This window comes from Engraulis encrasicolus, chromosome 19, assembly GCF_034702125.1.
Source record: "Engraulis encrasicolus isolate BLACKSEA-1 chromosome 19, IST_EnEncr_1.0, whole genome shotgun sequence".
NCBI lineage: Eukaryota > Metazoa > Chordata > Actinopteri > Clupeiformes > Engraulidae > Engraulis > Engraulis encrasicolus.
Window position 1 is genome coordinate 3,065,016 of NC_085875.1, and position 22,212 is coordinate 3,087,227.

The 22,212-nt window shown below is 41.9% G+C and overlaps 1 pseudogene; it reads right to left on the bottom strand.

Annotated features, from left to right (window-relative positions):
* Positions 1 to 5,306: 5,306 nt before the first annotated feature.
* On the bottom strand, positions 5,307 to 13,110 carry LOC134435162 (uncharacterized; annotated as a pseudogene).
* Positions 13,111 to 22,212: the final 9,102 nt, after the last annotated feature.

The following is a 22,212-nucleotide window of genomic DNA, read 5'->3' on the forward strand; positions in this document are numbered from 1 at the left end:
TCCATCTGCACACCGCGCAACGTAAGCGGGTGGAACTGCCATTATTGCCGTTGAAGACGCGCAGGAAGGGACCTATGGAAGGGTCCTATGTCTGTAAACATGGCACATTCAAAGTCCTTCAACGTCGGAAAAGACCTGTTAACACAATCATATCCCCAAAATCCACCCCATTAAATGCAATAACCAAATGTCGGTCTACACATCACCATCAATGAAGAGCAATGGGCGGTGAATGGTAAGCGCAAAGGCATTTTCAGTGTGACAAGATTTCGATTCCCTCAGTAAGATAGACCTACAATAAACGCAGGTGCCTATTCCTCTGCGCAACTGTTTATCCAACCTCTGTGTGTGTGCGTAAAGTGGCCGATCCACGCGTGCTGTTGGGCGCGCTTGTGGAGCTCTGGCATCCGAGAGTCTTTGCCTCGCAGCCACGCAGTCACATTAAGGCCAAGTCAAATTGCTTTTCACCTGTATTTTACAAAAACACAAAACGATGGCCCAATTCACACAGATAGAGAAAGAATGACACGATGCGCTGTGTTGTTTTCTGATCCCCCTGACTGCACTGCACTTCGCGCGCCATGGGCCATGGCGCTATTTGGAGTGTGCTCACTGCTGAAACAACATTTGCTTTAACAGTAGCCTATTGGCCGGCTGCTTGTGACAGACTTGTATTACAATAGTAGAATTGAAATGAAAAGAAGAATATGAATACTATAAGACCTAGTAACGCGAAGAAGTGTCCTATTCATCACGCTCGCCTTTCCGAGTGCCTTCCCATTACGCACTATTTCAACATACTAGGGCAGTTGCATAATGTCCATTTTTTTAACTTGTTGTAGCCTACGATGTAGTTTGGAGTTCTTGTGGACTAAGGCATAGCCTACAATGCAAGGAATAGGCCTACAAGAAGGATCACCGCACACTGGTGCCTTTTAAAAATAATAGTGAACAGCGCATTTCGCAATGGCAACTTATAGGCTACATGTATTTCCATGTAGCCTATGCTTGTTGGAGTTTAATCAAAATGTGCTATTGGCTTTGTTATGTGTGGAGATATGTGAGCAATTAAATAATCTGCATTCATGCGAGATGCTGCTTTTGGTGTGGGTTCAAATCCCGATGGTAATCAAACGGTTCTTTTTTTTGGCGCAGCTTTGATTGATCGGAGCTCGTGAAGCACGATAGTGGAACATAGCCTATAATTTCCTACAATATTTTTATCCCCTATTTGAATATTGTGTTGGTGGGTTTTTTTCCAGCCCTGTTCGTAACATGACTAGACATTTGGTGTAGTATGGGTTAGAGGCTTGTGCACTTGGTGGCAGTAATCAATCGATGTTGCTTGAACTCTGCCTGAACCCGCCCCAAACCACGAGCAAGAGTGACGTGCTTCCCAAAACAAAGGTGAACTAGCTAACCATGCTATTCGTTCCAATTCCGACAGTAGTACTAACGAACAGCCCCTACTTCGTTTTGCAGGAACACCTGAGTCGTTCGCACCAACATCGGACGAACGACTAACTACATTACTTGTAAACATTGGGACTTTGTAAGTCCGAACGAAGTGTTCCAGAAACAGTTTTGTCGCACCTGGGTCGTTAGTTGCTACCTTAGTTAGCAACGAAGGTTTCGAGAATGTTAGCCCAGTGCGGAGTGCGCCCCATGTTTACAAGCGAAAGCGCATCTGTCCGCCGGTTCTACGGACTGCAATGCCGATAGAAACGCAAATGCACGTTCGCGGTGGAGTTGAAAAAAAAAATCCCGCGTGTGAAGCCAGGTATGAAGGTAATCTAACACAGGAGTAAGCCTAGTAACACCACCAAATCCATCATTTAGGGAGGTACAAGTTTAGCCTAAAAATTCTTTCATGATCTGACATTTCCAAGTTATTTGCAAAAGCAATTTCTCTGAGCTAGAAGGACTCATTCCTGAGTTAAGAAATTAAGCTTCTTCTTCATCAGCTTCTTCTGTCTATTGCCTTTGCAGTTATTGATAACGCTGTATGGGTTAGCTTATTAATGGTAGGTAAAACTCCAGTTCCTCTTTTAATGGCTGCAGTGCCCATTGCTAATCTCTGAGCACCATGCCACTACAAATAGCCTAATGGATGACAGTGGGGGGGCCTAAATAGGCCTAATGGATGACAGTGGAGGGGTAAATTGTGAGGTGTCTTATAAACATATTAAGCCTAAAATGTAGCCTAATAGAATGTCATTATCAATTCAGTTGAAAACCACAAATGTTGTGTTTTTTATATTTAGTTTCCAATGTTATATAGCCTAATGCTGTTCATCTTTGTGGGGAATGGCTGAGATGGGCCTACATGATGGTGAATCTATTTTTAAAAACCTAATGCAGAAATTAGAATAGGCCTATGAAATTGAGCTGCATTGTTATGCTGTTAAGCTACTCCAATATAGGTGTTAGGCCTACTATCTAGGATTGTAACAAAGGCACACTCTGCATCATATGATCACACAAATTATGTGATAGGCCTATAGGCGTAACTGAAGAGATTTTAATTGTCATTTATGGTAGACAAATGAATGTGCATGCCAAAAAGTTCGAGTGGCTTTTAAACAAATGACCATTTTGGATGCGTTGATACTTTATAGGCCTACTATCATACCTCATACCCATATACTGTAGGCCTATACTTTCATACCTGTAGATACACAGATACACCGATGACCAAAAAAAGTGTCCTCCTTTTTACAAGCCCCTCTCTCTCTCTCTCTCTCTCTCCCTCTCTCTTCTTTTATTTTCCTTCCTTGTTTTATAATATTTATGCCTTGTGATTTTATTATTCCATTTAACCGACACTGAATGTAATTCTTTATTTAGTTTACTTGGTACTTAATACAAGTTATTCATTTGATTGCATTTAGTCTGTTATTGCATGTTGTGCGTACGGAATCAGCTTACTTAGAACATTTGCCCTTCAACTGAGTTTTGTGCCCTTGTGTTGATAGGCACAGTGAACAGTTAGTCTCATACCTTTAAGGTGACTGCTTCACTGTACTGCCAATCACAACGTGTACAAGTACTCCTATTAGTCTTGATCTTTTGCAATTCATTGTCGAATACTGAGATTAATATCCAAATCAAATGAGACTGATTTATTTATGAGACTGATTGATTTATTACATTTTTGATTGATTAATTAAAATAAATCCTCATGGGTAACCAAAATATGTAGGTACAGCGTTTTGGGAGATTTATCAATTATGACTCGAGCCCATTAATGTAATCTCAATTGCATAACTGCAATTGTCCCTACAATGTAATACAAAACGGATAAAAGCTGAACTTTTTGACATTATACATTACACAAATATGTGCCCCCCCCTAAAAAAAATAGACCCTTCTTCTCTGGCCAATCAGCACTGCAGGGACTTGCAGTTCAGTGAAATGCAGCAGTGCTCAGATGAATGAGATGTGAAGAGCTTGATCAGATTTGAGGAACAAAGTCATGCTTTATGTTGTTAATGTATGGTGTAAGACAATGCCACCCAAACAGCAGCTCTCAGAGATGAATGAGATGTGGAGTTTGATCATATTTGAGGAGCAATGCAACGGTCATCCTCCTGTTCTATTTTGTTTTTGCACGGTGTGGCAATGCAGCTCTTGTAGCAGACTGATGTTTTACCACCATCAGAGTTAAGATGTAGGCCCATGTCATCGATAACTTTAAAAGGGCTCCCTCCAGTGGTAAAGTTACCAAACTGCCTTTTAAAAGAGTGCCTCATGTAGACATACAATGAGTGTCTGTTTAACCACTGCAGACATAGCCACACACACACACACACACACACACACACACACACACACACACACACACACACACACACACACACACACACACACACACACACACACACACACACACACACACACACACACGCAAAATTGCTTTTGGTTTAGTAGAGATTGTGTGTGCAGCAGTGTTCACATGAAGTGTGAAGTCCATGATCAGGTGATATTTGAGGAACAAAGCAACATTCATCCTCCTGCTCCTTGTTGCTAATGTAGCCTACGGTGTATGACAATGCCAACCTAACAGTAGCTCTCATAGCAGACCGGTGTTTTACCACCATCAGAGTTAAGACATGGGCCTACGACATGTCATTTATTACTTTAAAAGGGTCCCCTCTAGTGGTAAATTGTACACATAAAAATTAGTGCCAATTTAACCACTGCAGACATCTATCTATCACATCTATCTAGCCTTGGTTTAGTATAGATGTTCTGTGTGTGTGTGTGTGTGTGTGTGTGTGTGTGTGTGTGTGTGTGTGTGTGTGTGTGTGTGTGTGTGTGTGTGTGTGTGTGTGTGTGCGCGTGCGTGCGTGCGAACGTGCATGTGTGCTAAACAATATTCTCAACAGCATAATCTACTGCATCTCTTAACTACTACGTATTATTGTTATTATTGTATATATCCTAGTGGGACACTGCCTCACAGACCAAGACTATGGTTTTGGTTATGGAAGGGGTTACACAGAGAAAACTAGCGTGGCACGACCCATAAGGGGGGCCTTGGCTTGAATGTATCGGTATACAGGTATATAGTGTCGTGGTAAAGTTTGGGAACCACTCTGACATCCGTACAGCTGAATGAATACTGTATGGTCAAATGCAGAATTCAATTCAGTTTTTTCGTTTAAGGTGTTTCTTGCAAAAAAAAATCTATCGTACTCCATCATATTGCATTGTTTGAACAGGCTACTGTGAATTGAATATATCTATCTCTGAATATGAAAAAAAAACTTTTCATCACATTCTGCCACAAAAGGGCAATAGGTAGGCTAACTTGAAAGTTTGAATAGTTGACGACACACCATTTCTGTCCAGTAACTCAGAGGCACATACAGTACAGTGTTAACCATGCATACAAAATTGGAGGTAGGATGTAATATAATAGACGCAATCAGGGCTCTAATATCTGAGTCCAGACTCGGACTTGAGACTGGATTGAAGTCAGTTTTTCTATGGAGTTGCCTTGTACTCGCTAGTAGTTGCACTCAGACTTGCCTTGGACTTGGACACTGGACTTGCCAACTTTGGCTTTACATATAAATTGGACTTGGCTAGGACTCTGTCCTGTCTTGGACTTGTCTAGAAGTTGACTAGTCCCATCCTTGGACTTGACTATATCCCTGGATGCAGTCATCAAAACTGTTTGAAGAGAGAATAAACACCACGCAGAGATTGACCCAAAGCAATTAAATAAAAAGTAGCTTTTAATTTGACACAAATCACATGATTACATTAATTCAGCAAATCATAATAGGGAAGGCCACAGATTAATCCTCATGCCTGGAGTTCTCTGTGTCTACAAGTGTATACAAAGTTAGACATTAGACACCAGTATAAGATCAGTGTCTCTTCTATATCTAATATCCTCAACAGTGAATACACCCCTCAGCAGTTAAATTATATTACACTTTACACATCACTTTATCAATGGTGATGGAATCATGTGATAACAATCAGCTAGTTATCATAATACACACTATGATACTAAAAAGTGATGAAAACTTAAATATCTAGAATTACAAGATGTAATGACATGATTCAAACAGATATACCCGTAAACATAACAAAACCAACAAAAACATTGCAAATAATTGTTGTAAATCTGGAAAAGTAATAGAAGAAAATAAATTTTGTCATAATAAGGAACAGTATGACACAGTAACTATTAGTCAAATATTAAAATTGGCACTGGTGAAGGTGGTATTTCATAACTGTCTTGGGAAATAATATGTCACATACTTCACACATTCAAAATAGGTTATAATTTAAAATATCTCAGAAACTCATTGGCTACTGCCTTGCCTGATGCCTCTGTCCCAAGTGCAATGTTTTCTGCCACTTTCTGCACAAGATCAGCTCCTTCCCTGAGTTCCTGTAACTCTTGGACGCGCTGCTGAAATCCAGGCTTGACCTCCTGTTTCTCTGACTGTATCAGCAGGTAGATGTAGTCTGGGGTACCCAAAGGATCTGGACGAAGTGCAATCTCTTTCAGACGAGTCAGGCATTTAGTTACAGTTTCTATCAATTCTATTACCTGTCCCTGTACTTGGTGATATTCCAGTTCCAACTTTGCCACAATTTCCTCTGTGTTCATCTTCTCTCCGAGTGCTGTCTCAAATTTACTCTTCAGCTCCTGATACGTCCTCCTCTCTGTCACACGTTTAATCTCCCATCTGTAGGTCATGTTGTGATGAACACTCCATACACATTTTCCAGGACACACTGTGCAGTATCCATTTCTCATTGCAGCACACTTGTGTTTGTCAGCATCATTTGGTGTACTGCAGGGATAGTGGCAGGTGTAGTTACATTCAAGACAGTTACTAACACATTGTCCTCTTGAAATCTCAATCCTGACAGGTGTCTCCACCTCCACTTCATACACAAAGTCCTTAGCTTCCATTTGGGTCTTGTGTTCTTCCAGAGCAGCTTGTGTGCTTTGTATTTCCTTCATGATTCGAATGAGCAGCTGCACTACCTCAATAGTTGTCTCCTGCTGTTTGCGCTCTTGCAGAACTTCCTTTGTCAGTGTCAGACTCTGGGTTTCCATTTTGCCTAGCTGAGTGAAGAATTTGCGCATGCTGGTCTTCCCCATTTTCCAGAACATGTAATCAAAGTCTCCATCATTACTGCTTCTTTTGTTCTCGGCAAAAAGAGCAGAATTGTTAAATTTGAAGTAGACAGGGGACCCATCTGCTTGTGTGGCACATGGAATGTTTTCCTCTTTGATGACTTCCAGTACTGGAGGAGTTTTTCCATCAGAAAAAGTGAGCATAGTGACAATGTTGCTGGTGATGTTCTTCCCAAAAACGGAGAGAATGGATTCAAAGATGTACTTCTGTTTGTCTGTCAGACGAGCTAAACAAGCCTGCACTACGAAACACACTGCATCAATTGAATCAATGCCATCCTTATCTGTGAAGAACTGTATAATTCTGTCTGTGGTCACCTTGTCTTCTTTAATTCCTCTGGTGTCGCCAAACCCTGGTGTGTCAATGATTGTGAGAGAATATTCGACATCACTTGAAATTTCATCTGATTGGTGAATCTGGTAGGCTGTCACGTCTGAGGTCTGACTTTCAGCTTGTGATTTATTGGTCTCTTCATCTATCAGTTTAAATCTCCAGTTGTCCTTCCAGTCAACTCCCAGTATGTAGTTGATTATGCCATTGATGAGGGTTGTTTTGCCAGATCCAGTGGCACCAACAAGCATGATGGTTTTGTTTGATCGATTACTGCATGATGATTCTCCAAATACCATTCTGTTCACATGACCTGCTGCAGGTTTCAGGTTTAGGAGATAAACTGGTGGGGTACCTGGCAGAGGAGTGAACCTGTTTCTGTCCAGAGCAGTGTGTTTCCTTTCATATCTGGAACCTGTTGACATAGAGGAATGAAGAAATACATTAAGTAATAAATTAACATATCAGATAAGTTATTTAGGTTTTGTTCAACAAGTGATGATGATGCACTTAATTTGTCACACTGATTCCAATTCAAATAAGTTAAACTTTTGTCAACTACCTTTGAGTCAAGGTAGTTGACATCGGGGTCGATGTAAACCCTGATGTAAAATAAAGGGTTTTTAATACTTCAACTACCTTGACTCAAATGAGAGACTTTGGATACAGTTCAAAAGTCTGTCAAGCACTAAAAGGAATAACCAGATGCACCACTTCAAACTGGAGAAAAGACTATAGAGCGCTCGCTATTCTTTCCTGTTGCAATTCAAATAAGTTAAAATATGGTACTTTCTAAACTAATTCTTTATAAAAAGAAGACAATCCGCACACTTCAGGTCAATTTTTGTGCAAAGAAACTTTACTTGACTTGCCAGCTTTCAGTCCTTAGACCTTCATCAGGAGGTCTTTTTTACTGAATCCTGCACCTTCTAAACAGATGAGCGATGGGCTATCACAACTTTTTAAACTAAATAAAAAAGCGGTACATTGTCTCCAGTGGCAACAGGCAGTAAATACAAAGAAGCCTATATCGGAGTGGGTTTACTGAAACAAAATGAGCTTCTTTATTTTTTAAAATAAAAAATGCCTAAACAATCTTGCGCCATCACAGGTCTGAGTTTTCATCTTCTGAGGGAAGGAGGGTGCTCCTGGTTTTGAGGCTTTACAACTGAACTGGTTTTAACCCCTTNGCACAGACTGAATCTGTCACCTAATCTGGCTCTCTGTTATGCCATATCAAAGTTATTACGATGTCCAGATTTTTAGTCTTTTCAGCAATGAGTGAACTGACCTGCCAACGGGTCCATCATGTGCAAAGAGGCTACATTAAAAGGATTAGCTTATCAATGATTCTTGAGAATGTGGCTAAAATGTGTCCCTTGGACAATGCTACTGTCACACTGTCAACACCATCACTTTTGTATAGAAAATTATATTAGGTCTACATTATAATATTAACACTTTTCGAGAAGAGGTACCAATGGTACCAAGACAAAAATGTTACCACACAATTATAATTACAGGGCCAGTGCTAGGGATAGGCAGACAAGGTGGTTGCCTAGGGTGCCAAAATTGAAGCCCCATTGAAGTGGAATGGCAAACAAAATAAAACAGCATACTTTTAATTTGACAATGATAATTCATGGGCAATCACTATATAAATGTGTATATACTAGATTAGCTGTACTCAGTCAGATGTTCAATACTGTGTTTACAGATGCCAATTACTAAATGTATGAAAATGAAAGGGGGTGTTTACCTAGGGCCCCAGATTGATTAGAACCGGTCCTATGTAGGCCTACTATAAGTAGCTCATCTCCTCAACTTCCCTGATCCTCCAATTGACCATCTGTGCACCGACCCTCAACTCAAACTCACCTGACTGTCTCTAGCAATGGGATTTAGCTTCAAATCTCATGCCATGATAACAGATGTTTTTGTAAAAACTGACCTGCTGATTCCTTGGTTGTAGTCACCATCTCTTCTCCGGGTTTGCTCACTCCTCCAGCAGCCTCTGTGCGCATCCTGATGGAGTAGGTGGTGTTCGATTTTAGGTTCCTCAGAGTAAATGTGTACACTTCTGTTTTGGTTTCTTCTTTCTGCCAGTCACTGCTGTTTTCCTCCTTGTACTCAACAATGTACTGTTTAAGATCTTCATAATGTTCTGGGTTTGACCAGGTTATGGTGAAAGAGTTTGCCTCTCGAGTTACTTTAACATTAGTTGGAGGGCTAAGGGCTTTGGTTACAGCAGTAACAGCATCACTGCTGACAGCATAGCCGAGTTTACCCACAGCTGTGACTCTGATCTCATACTCAGTCTCTGGCTTCAGTCCTGACAGAGTTGCTGTCTCCTGGTTCTTCTGCATAGGGTGAGCTGTCCATCCAGTCTCCTGCTTCATTCTGTACTCAACACGTAGAGATTGATATTGTTGGTCAGATGGATTCCTCCATGTTAAGGTGATGGATTGTGCCTTCTTTTCACTTACATCCAAATCGGTTGGTGGGCTAATGTCAGTTAAAACACTGACAGTATAACTGCTGACAGAGTACCTGAGTTTACCCACAGCTGTGGCTCTGATCTCATATTCAGTATCTGGCAGCAGTCCTGACAGAGTTACTGTGTTCTTGTTCTTCTCCACAGAGTAAGCTGTCCAATCTCCCTCTTGATTCCTTTTGAATTCTACTAGGTATTCCACAGTGGGAGAGTCTGGGTCTGATACCCCAACTGTGAATCTGTCATATGATACATCAGAGGTGGATGGAGTGGCTGGTTTGGATGGAGGAATGAAGCGGACAGGCTCATCACTCCTATCTTCATATATGAATATACAGGCTCCAGGGAAACGCTCATCATATTTGGATGCAACAATGAATTTGGTGTCATCACTGCTGTCCAACTGCTCCTTCAAATGCTTAAACAGTTGTAACTGTTTCCTCATCTTTTGTCTTGTATCAGCAGAGAGCCACTCAGTATTTCTGTTCTGTAGAGTATCAGATTCTGAACTTTCACTCATCATTTTCGCTGGAGTAAGGAAATTTGATTGTTTCATGAGGCTGCTATCAGGCTGGTCTATGGAGGTAAATGTGAAGCTCACAATATTTGTGATGTCTAGATCAGATAACAGACCATCCAAGTTGTCATCTAATTTTGCACCCAGTTTCTCTAGCTGCTTGAGGAAGGAAGTAATTGTCTCTGATTCCCTTTCCTTCTTTGCTAGCCACTGATTCAGGTCTTTGCTGTTGAAAGGAGATTTCTCATGAGCCTTAAGGATGTCTGAAAGGGCACTCTCCTCTTGTCCACCCCCTCGGATAGAAGGAAGTACTGACCCCAGTTTCTGCAAAAACACCAGCTTGTAGTGACGGCAATTTTTCATGAAAGTCTGAAGCTTCTCCTCGATGGCAGGGAATGCTTTTGCTGCTGTGCCCTTCAGCAGGTCATTGCATCTCATCTTTATCTTGTTTAAGTCCTCTATGACTCCTGATGTGTATGTGATGAGTTTGTTGCTGATTTCTCTTTCTAGTCTTGCAGCTTTGGAGTCCAGTTTCACCAGAGGGTACAGCCACACCCTGACTGGAACAGCATGCTCTCCATTCTCTCCAAGCAACTTTGGCAGTTGTCTGTAAACATTCATAGCCTCGATAAATGATGATGGATTGCTGGCAAGATGGAAATCTCCGTGGAATGTGCAACTGAATTTTTCCATGGCCGATGTCCCTCTTTCATTCATGTCAAAAGATGCCTCTGCATTTATTTTGATGAATGTCAGCTTATCCATCATGATTTTGGCCTCCCCCTCTACTTGTTTCTTGTCTTCGTTTTTTGATGATTCTCTGTCAAATACGAAGTAAGCGCTGGCACCGTACGAGATGGCTGTGACAACATGTGTGGCGTTGTCATCCTCAAACACGTTGGGATGGGATACCTTACCACGGCACTTACCACCACAGACATTGTTAACGCTTCATATCTAGTTATTGTTTTGTACTGAAGAGTGAGACGCTGTTGTTTATGAGATTTCTTTGTGTCTTGGAAATATTTAGCTGATCCTGCCACGTTCACTAGTCCTCCAAGGAGACTTAGTTTCAGAGAACCAGATACTTTCAATGAATTTGACTTCTCATCAATTGAGTCTGATGTTGTGATGTTGAATTCAGTGTTGTGTTGTCTTGTTTGACGAGTATTCTTCTGCAGGTCATCATTATCCCACAATGTAATACCTGTTTGGAAATTAATAATTTTATTAAGGAGATCAATGACTTCAAGGGCTACATTTTTCAAAATGTACAATAAGATTACTTATTTGTTGCCATTATACCGTACTTGCACTACATCATGCACTTGTGGTTTTTAGTAGGTGATGTTATTGATTTTGAAAACACTGAACTGTGTAAGGCAAGACAAAGCCATTTTACTTTTATAGCATATTCCATACACAAATACAGTTCATTTTGCTGAAATGTACAAATAAAAGCATTAGAACATGGCAACTGAAATGAACATATGTTTGATACCTCTCTGGCCTCCTGCCCTGGTTAACCTGAACCTGAAAGCCCTCTGCCGAGTGTTGCCAGATGTGTCTGATCAGAGTGGCGCAGCGGAAGCGTGCTGGGTAACCCAGAGGTCGATGGATCGAAACTGTGGCAGCTGTGGCCTAGTGGTTAGAGAGTTGGTCTTTCAATCTAGGGGTTGCCGGTTCGAATCCCCCCTGACCTCTCCCTACATATCTATAAATGGCTGAAGTGCCCTTGAGCAAGGCACCTAACCCCACATTGCTCCAGGGACTGTAACCAATACCCTGAAAAATAGTAGTTGTAAGTCGCTTTGGATAAAATGAAAGCGTCAGCTAAATGCAATGTAATAATGATCAAAGTTCTCAAAATGTGCTAAATTCCGGCCAATTTCAACAAATTACATTGACTTCTATTGGCCCAAATGGGCCGGGAAAAAACCCGTTTTTACCCGCACACGGCCATCCCAAGTAGCCCAATTGGGCGCTGGCAACACTGCTTCTGCCTTTTGACATTGAATGCTGCCTTGACCTTGTCTTTACTGCTGCCTTGACCTTGTCTTTACTGCTGCCTCAATTCCTATCTGCCCAGTTTCTCTGCTCTGCTGTTGTGTGTGTCAAGTGTCAACCAAGGATTTCCAGTCCCAGCGAGTGATTCTGAGACCTATAGCCACTAAACTGACATGCCATTCAACCACTTGCAACACACACATACATGCATAGGCACAGGGAAGACAACAGGGGGACAAAGGGGTCACTTGTCCCAGGCTCAAGGAGAGAGGGGGCCCAGAGTTGGATCGTCATTGGGTTTGGGGCCCTTTCAGATGTCTTTGTCCCGGGCCCAGCCAAAGCTGTCAGTGGCCCTGCACATGCACGCACACACACACACACACGCACACACACACACACACACACACACACACACACGCACACACACACGCACGCACGCGCACGCACGCACGCACGCACGCACGCACGCACACACACACACACACACACACACACACACACACACACACACACACACACATCCTTCCCCTTGAACCCTTTAATAATCTGTCTGATCGTGACACAATTGTGGTTCTCTTCTGTCTAGGCTGTGATAATGATATTAAATGATTTAACGAAAATGATATTGGATATTTCCAACAAGTTTTTCCTCATTGATCCTAGAGGTATAGTTGTGTATACAGCTGAAACATATCCAGTATGCATCTGAGTCCCATCCCATTTTAATTATGACACATTGGGTGTCAGCAGCACAGCTATGGTAATTTATTGCGTTTTGTCTTCATAATGTGCTTAGTGGCATACAGTATGTGTATGAAATGTATACTACTACTTGAATAAGACTGCCTTTCCTTGGCAGCTTTACGAAGTTAGTGTTAAAAGGTTATCCAATTAACATGTTTACTGTGATCCCAACAATACCTCTTATGCTTTCTATAATTCTGTATGTAGGCCTATGTGTTTGATATCTGTTTGATCCTTGAGCCCTCACCTGGAACAAGGAAATCCCTTCTGCAGTCGTACAGCATCCCAAGTGTAAACGGCCTCCCCAGGGCAGCAGTCTCTATGATGTCCTCAGCAGACGATGCCATTCTTCATGCACAATTCTGTACCTGCACAAGGCACACAGTTCATAAACAACAAACTTCTCTTAAAGGAACCGTCCACCTTCTTTCAGGAAATAACTGATGTCTAGTTAAGCCCTTGTAAAATGTGAGAATATATTGTCTTTTTCTATGTGGCATAGTTGGCATAGTTGGCGGAAGCCATATTTAATGTAGCAATGATATGGTACCAAATAAAATATCATCAAATGTACTTATAAATCACTTAAAATCCAATGTAAAATTCACCAGTGCAAAACAGCAATTTAATTCCATCCAGTGATCACTTGTGTCTTGATGCTAATGGTAGGCTACCATTAGCCAGTCCGCGCCCTCCTAGTGACGCACACCTTCAGCGTCGCTTCTAGTCAGGACAGAAGTAATACAAATATCGTGTCTGAGCTCCAGAAAAATCGTGAACTCCTCCCATTTTGACGGGAACTAAACAACCAGTAGCAAGCCAATGGAGATGGGTCAACCATGCCGTTTGGGAAATGTTAATTGTTCTGCTCTTGGTCAATTTGTTAGTTCTTACTGTTTAGTGCTTGATGGTCTTACTTGTTAGTCTTGTCCATTGTCTATTTTGTTTGCCCCTATGTCTGATATGTCTTATATCCTTACGTGTGCTTTTTTTTTAAAAATCATTTTTTTTAATGTCATAATATGCATGTGCCTCCACTGTCTTAATGCCGTCTTGGCCAGGACTCCCTGGAAGAAGAGGTTTCTACCTCAATGGGACCTTCCTGGTTAAATAAAGGTCAAATAAATAAATACAAATTGGAGCCAATTTGGATTGGAGCCAATTTTGGTCCCCTAGGGGAAATTCTTTCTCTGCATTTATCCCATTTGGACTAGTGAATCACATTGAAGTACACACACTAGTCCGTAGCAGTGGGCTGCCTGCTGAGCGGCGCCCGGGGAGCAGTGTGGGGGTTAGGTGCCTTGCTCAAGGGCACTTCAGCCATGGTCCGGTCAGGCATTGAACCGGGAACCCTTGCCAACCCAGTGCTCTAACCACTGAGCCACGACTGCCCCAAGACCAAGTATCAAAGAGATTTGAAAGTCTATGATAATCAGGCTAGGTAACCATAGCCATCCAGAACTGAACACACTGGGGGGGTTGCAGGTGGGCAGCCTGATAGATTAGTCACAGGGGAAGCTACTATGTTCAGGGTACCTCAGTCACAGGGGGGAGCTACTATGCCCTGGGTACCTTAGTCACAGTGGGGAAGCTACAAATATGCCCAAGGTACCTTAGTCACAGGGGAGGAGCTACTATGCCCTGGGTACCTTAGTCACAGTGGGGAAGCTACAAATATGCTCAGGGTACCTTAGTCACAGTGGGGACGCTACCATGCTCAGGGTACCTCAGTCACAAGGGGGGGTGAAGCTACTATGCTCAGGGTACCTTAGTCACAGGGGTAAGAAGCTACTATGCTCATGGTACCTTAGTCACAGGGTAGGAAGGAGGGTTCTGGTCATACACTCCTCTGATGGCCTCAGGAATCGAAATGGAAACTCTCACAGGGCAGGAAGACCCCCTGAATTTAACACATATAATAAAGTAAACTCCATATTTAAAAAAACTTGGCAAAACCGTCAGATGTCCAAACATGTTACATAAAATTGTATTCTTTCAAGTTACGTTAGTTGCAGTGTATGTCTATTTACGCAGATGTTTTTTGCCCATTACACATATGTACAGTATCTCAGACAAATTCCACGCTGGCATGACATTAAAGTCTATTATTAATAATAATAAGCTATTCTTTTGTTTTGTTTTGTTTTCTTTTCTTTTAAACAGACTCACACTAATATTTACATAGGATTATAACATGTTAAGATTCATCAACTTGTGTTTAGCCGGATCACACCGCACTCTCGATTAAAAGGTGCCAAACATAAACAAAAACTGTGTAAAATTGAAAGAAAAATGTCTGCACACTTAAATCCCCTTTGTGTTCTTTTTAATAGGCCTGAGGAAGGTCAGTAGACCGAAAGCTTGGCCTATTAAAAAGAACACAAAGGGGATTTAAGTGTGCAGACATTTTTCTTTCAATTTTACAAAGATTCATCAACTTAAAATGTCAAATCTTCCTTAATATTTTGTCATAGGCCTGGTAAGCCCATAGTACACCAGTGGGGTGGTACTGCAGAGACAAACAACTTTCCTCATAGTCTAGACACATTTTTCATATTTGTGAATGTTAGAAGCATTTTTTAGTAAAAGTTGGGAACCTATGTACTTAACATAATTTAAGTGTGCTGAATTCAACTAGACTGGTTCCCAAGCTGGATTTTGAGGTTTTGACAGTTAAATTTGAAAAACAAAATGGCTGCCAAAATACGTTTTTTTTTTTTGACAGAGCATTTTTACCAAGTATTGCTGTACTTGGAAATAAATGCTCTTTTCTAACATTTTGTGTCCCATTAATGTTTCTTGATGAATGTATCTACTATAGAGGACTTTAAAAAGTATAAAATAGCTTCTAGAATGCTAATAATGCTAATATTGTAGGCTAGGTGTTAGCCTAAACGTTTTAAATATTTAGCTTTTCTAATAAGATATTTGTAGCCTATGTGTGTTTATATGGTTAAGAAAATTGATTTAAGTATTTTAGAAATATTTAGAAATCACTGAAAGTTGCTATTGGCTCTATGAAAACTGTCCAGAAATCGCTAGATGACACCATGATATTACATATAACATAAGTTATTTTGTGTCATTTTGAAAAATATTCAGACATATTTTACATATTCTATCAGATACTATTGCATACATTCCAGATACTCAGCCTGGTTGTTAGTGGCATCTCTTGAAGATGATGGAATTGTTAGCATGGAAAAACTTGCTCAAAGTAGAGTTCTGAATGAGGCTAAAGTCCTTGTTTATTGTGTCAGTGATGGCAAAAAATGGACTCCGAAACGGTCTTGCTTGTACTCTTCATCAAGCTACTGGGTAAAAGACCTAATATGACTATTCAACCAGGCAGGTCATTGTCTGAGTTACGACCAGGTCCTCCAAGTCCAGATCCTCCTTAGCTGATAGCACTCTAAAACACTGAACCAAGAGAGCTTTGCCATTTTTCCAACAAACATTGTGGCAGATAAATTCATCCACTACACATGTGATACCATTGATATCCTGGATGAAACACTTGATGGGAAGAATACTTCCCATGCAACACAAATGGCAGCATGGCAGAGAGGCCAACCAATTGATGATTCTGTTACAGATATAGAGGTGTCCACTAGACATACATAAAATGTGCCAAATGCCCTGCCTATATCCTCTCAGGATTACTCCTAGGACATTCAAACCAACAGGAAGTGACGTCGACGGATGTTTAGCAGCAGAAAAGCTAATCGTCTCGTGTGTTGTTACTAATAAACTCCTGGACTATGTACAAAGTTTCAAATTCATCTTTTTGTGAGTGCAAACCACATTTGTTATACTGTAGAAGTTTGGTGTCATGACATGTTATTTTTGTGGGGAAAGTTTGGAGACGGTGCCCAGGATCCATATGCGCTTGAGTCAAGCTATCCGGAATAAACATCGAATAACACGACAACTCTGTTGATGTAAGCCTGCGGCAGAAAACACTTCGGGTGTAAAGGTGGATGGGTGTCACGGTTCAAATGGCATAAGGGTGATTCTACTCCGAACCATCGCTTTAAGGAGTTAAAGTGGGCAATTTCAGAATAGAGCAACATAGAACCATTTTGTCTGAATTCCAAAAAGGCCACTTCGTGGTCAAGAGACTCACAAGTTTAGCCAGATTCTGATCAGGCTATGAAGTGGGTAAATGTCACAGGCAATAAAAGAGCATCATTGCGATCACCGAGACAGCCTCAGCTTTGTGTAGGTGGACACACTCTTTTAACCTGAGATCACACATTGCAGATCAAACATATGGAATGTACAGTGTCCTCCATGGCAGCAAGAAAATTCACAATGACGGAATCTACTCACCGTAGATTAGAAACAATACAGAGTAAAAGTTCTTTACACACATTTGTGCGTACCCAGTTCCTTGGACTCACGTCTCCTGACTGAGGTCACGAGTACCCTGAACGACATGAGTTACGAGAGCTTGACTAGTTCTAGCCTGCTCTGTCCCTTTGTTCTCTTGACTACGGTCGACTGCTGGCAACACATTTCAGTGGAGTCAGACTCTGACTACCCCCTGGCAAAGTGATTCGATCTCCCGCCTAAGGTGGACGACTCGTTATCCCAACTCCCTGCCACCACAGAGAATCTCATACACTAGGGACTGACCACCACCCTAGTGGCTGATGTGGCTTCCCCAGCTCGAGCAGCTGCCTCGGAGCCCCTTGGGCATCACCGCAGGCCACTGCGCTTGGCACGAAAGCGCACCCGGTCACTAGGCATGGCACGCTTGTAGACTCAAAGTCCTGCATAATGCACCACGAGCCCCTTCGCCTGACGCCTCCCTTTTTCCCCTCCTGCAAGGAGGCGAGATTTCTCAGGGTTTGTCCCCCCTTAGCCCACGGGGCTCAGGGGCCTCAGCTGAGAGCATAGGGACTTCAGCCCCTCCTGCTACTTTCCCCTCTCCTGCAGGTTCGAGTCTGGCACCGGACCAGGAAGAGGACATCCCCCAGCACAGGGGCCACCTGCCCCTATGAGTCTGGCAAGGGAACATTTGAACCTAACCGGTTTTCTGGATAACGTTATCAGGACAATTCAAGGGGCCAGGGCCCAATCTACTGGGACACTGTATAACCTGAAGTGGTCTGTCTTCGAACGCTAGTGTGACCAACACGACAAGACAACTTTTCAGTGTTCAGTACCGATGGTGTTGTCCTTTCTACAAGATTTATTGGGGGGAAACAAGGCTTTACCATTTAAGTCTACTTTACAGCGATTTCATCGTGCCATATAGGAGTGCCCATCCACTAGATACATACGCCCCGTGCTACGTCAGACGATACCCCCCTGGGATATCTCTCTTAAGTTTCAGATGTGTGCAGAGCGGCTGGTTGGGCCAACCCCGCCACCTTTGTCCGGTTCTACCTACTAGATGTGACCACGTTGCCACAAGAACATAGGGTTCTGGGCACGACCACTGATTGTCTGTAGGGTAATGGGAATGCTATCCTTACAGGAGGCTCTTGGAGTTCTGTCTAGTTTGGACCTAGCCTGGGAACTCCCATACTGCCTTTAGTTCTACACAATCGTTTCTAATCTCACTTGTGATTAGGTCTGGTGTTAACCAGGCAAGTTTGGACCAGCAATAGGGAGTGATTGTAACTCTCCCATAGATATGCGAACGATTCGACTGAAAGAGAACATTAGGACATGAATATGTCCCTGGTTCTCTGAAGGAGATGAGTGAGCCATCTCTCAAGACACCCTTATTGCCGACAGCCGAAGAGAGGGTTGGCATCCAAGTGGCTCATTTGCGCGCAACCATTCGATTTTGACAAAGTGGACATCCCACCCACTGCGCAGTTGATTGGACCTTTGGCGTGATTGCAAAGGTCTTCAGCTAATCGTACAGCTGAGAGTGTGCTCCCATAGAGATGGCTCACTCATCTCCTTCAAAGAACCGGGGACATATTCATGTCCCAATATTTAGTCTTTTAGATAATACTATCTTTGTCTCTTTCTTTCCAAATCTTACTGAATAACAATTGTGTATGATAATGTGCTTTATGGAGGCTATTGCTATTGAATGCCAGTTTACGAGGATATCTTATTATTAGAAAGGCATAATTATAGTAATTTTTATCTTTTTGCCATGACAATTTGCCTTTGTGTAAGTGTAGGAATACATGATAAATGCAAATATCTGAGCATTGCACAATTATTTCCACGGAGAAGTGGTACTTTCTAACGTATTCTGCCCAAAATCAAGAATTTCGGCGGCCATTTTGTTTTTTGCCCATTTCATGGTCAAAAACTCAAAATTCAGCTTGGGAACCAGGCTAGCTGAATTCAGGGTACTCTAATTGTCTTAGAAAACTAGGTTCCCAACTTTTACTAAAAAATGCTTCTAACACCCTTATAAAGGGCCTTTTTCTGGAAATGCTTCTAGTCTATCAAGCACTAAAACGCTAAATATGTATGCACACAGTGTCATAGTAATTACAGTCACGTGCATGCGTCCAAAAAACGAATGGAAAACACTTTTTGAACATTTACTTATTTGACATTACTTTTACAAAATGTTTTTTTTTAAATATACAGTTTGTACTTCAACATTAAGTAATCTGTTTGTAGGCTGTGTCATTTACGCTCTAACATCATTTGATTTGACAATTACATCACAGGACATTCTGTGCGAACAAAGAAAGTAAAATAAAATAGGCTACAAAAGGCAATGGATGTTTCATACTTTTAATTAATTAATTAATTATAGTACCAGATCTCAGAGAGAGAGAGAGAGAGAGAGAGAGAGAGAGAGAGAGAGAGAGAGAGAGAGAGATATCTAAAATACATCTAACTCTTTTAAAGAGAAAGGGTAAACAAACATGTGTGCTGCTTTGTGTATAGAAATACATTTTACATTTAATTGTAAAGGTCTATAACTAAATGTATTGCAGATACCTGCGTCCCCATACCAATGTCCTGACCTGTTGTCCAAGCCAGACTGATGCAGCATTTTATATTCTCATAACATTTCATTCTTGATTTGACTTTCAAAACACATTTTTTTTATTTTCCATACATACAAACTGGATGCAGGCACAACATATCAGGATAGGCTACCAGTAAACAAAAAACTTACCACTTACAGTTTGATGTAAGGTTCTTCTGGCCAGGTGTGTGACTGACAAAGGTCTGAGCATGAAGTGGAATATGAATCACTTAACTGGGTGTTTCTTCAAGGGTGCGACTCACACCACCCATTATGTGGACTGATTTATTGTTAGTCGGACACTTGCTATGTCATCGGCAAGATAAAGTATGAACTGCAAAATGAATCATGGTGCTGAAGATAAAGATTGGACTCTGCACTCTGGGCTAGTTTACATGGCATGGCAACGCCCTGATCTCAATAGACCCCTTGCATCTCTCCTGACAACCGTCGTCAGGACGTACTCAGAGGACTATAGAGCTTGAAAGTCCCGGCCCCTAGTTCCGCATTTCATGGGACCGTAGCTGACCATAAAATTATTCATGCAGAAATATCATATTTTGTTCCGAGGCGGTCTGTATGAAAAATAAAATAAAACACACTCTTCTAAATTGTTTGGTGTTTGGTACGAAAAATTGCACAAAAATATCAGAAACAACATACAGTACGTGAAGCACAATTCAAAGGGGATCGAAATATCATTTTAATAGCGCCATTGGATTACATGCTAAAATTTTCCATTAAAAAAAGCTGTGAGGTCCCATGAAATCGGAGGATGTGACGTCACTTTCAAGCTCTATGGCAATGCCTTGACTGACCTGTATCTCCATGATAAGTATCTATGTCACAGAAGTGAGTACACTCCTCACATTTTTGCAGATTTATATCTTTTCATGGAAAAACATTAATAAACTTTTGCTTTGACAGAATGAACAGTATACAGCTTTTATAATTGCTTCATATTATTGTTCACTTAAAACATTTTGGGCAGTCATGGGTGAGCGGCTAGAGCGTCAGACTTGCATCCCAGAGGTTGCCGGTTCAACTCCCGACCCGCCAGGTTGGTGGGGGGAGTAATCAACCAGTGCTCTCCCCCATCCTCCTCCATGACTGAGGTACCCTGAGCATGGTACCGTCCCACCGCACTGCTCCCCATGGGGCGCCACTGAGGGCTGCCCCCTTGCACGGGTGAGGCATAAATGCAATTTCGTTGTGTGCAGTGTGCAGTGTTCACTTGTGTGCTGTGGAGTGCTGTGTCACAATGACAATGGGAGTTGGAGTTTCCCAATGGGCTTTCACTTTTCACTTTCAATAGTTTAAAAATGCAGCCGTAAGTGTCTAAAATGTACCTCTCAAAAGTCAGTAGGCCACACCATATGTTTAAAATCCAATAGGAAGGATCATGATCTGCTTCAGTAGTCACAGTATATGTTGACATGCATGTTTCTTTTGGTGAAATTCACTTCCCATGTCAGTCCCACTACCATGCATACATTGTAATGTTCAGAGATGCAACATACCGGCATATTATAATGCAGTTCTTACCTCATGGGAACATAGCTTATTTTGCATGGTCTATTTTGGTGTACATTAGTTATTTAATGAATGGATATATTTATTTTGTTTTGCTATACTTTTCCTGCCACCGCCCACCCCCACTTTGAAAATCACTGCTCTGAGGTACAGTACATTCACTGGGCAGTGATGGTAAGCAGATAGGGTGTCAGACTTGTAGCCCACAGGTTGCCAGTTCGACTCCCGACCCCTCAGGTTGGTGGGGGGAGAGTAATTGTCTTGACCATGTCTACATGCCTAAATGCACTGAACTGATTGGCTGATCAGAAATTCATATCAAGAAACAGTTGGAAAGGTGAACCTATTAAAGTGACCAGTGAGTGTATATCCCAATATCACTATGCTCCCCCACCCCCCCCACACACACACACTTACCCCTGAAGTGTGCTCGCCTTGCATACCTGTGATGTTTACATGTGCATACCTGTGATGTTAACCTGTGATGGCTTTTTTTTATCCAAAGCAACTTACAGATATGACAGGCTATGGGTTGCAGTCCCTGGTGCAATGTTAAGGTTAGGTGCCTTGCTGAAGGACACTTCGGCCATGGATGGAGGTGTAGGGAGTGGTAAAGGCAGGATGTTTACTAACTCGTGTATATCTGGCCAATCAGCACTGCAGGGCCTGCATGTTGCAGTTCAGTGAAATGCAGCAGTGCTCAGATGAATGAGAAGTGAAGATCGTGATCATATTTGAGGAACAAAGCCACGCTCATCCTCCTGTTCTATTGTGTTGATGTACGGTGTGGCAATGCAGCTCTTGTAGCAAACTGATGTTTTACCACCATCAGAGTTAAGATGTAGGCCCATGTCATCGATAACTTTAAAAGGGCTCCCTCTAGTGGTAAAGTTACCAAAACTGGTAAAGTGACCAAACTGTCTTAAAGAGTGCCTCATGTAGACATTAGGGTGAC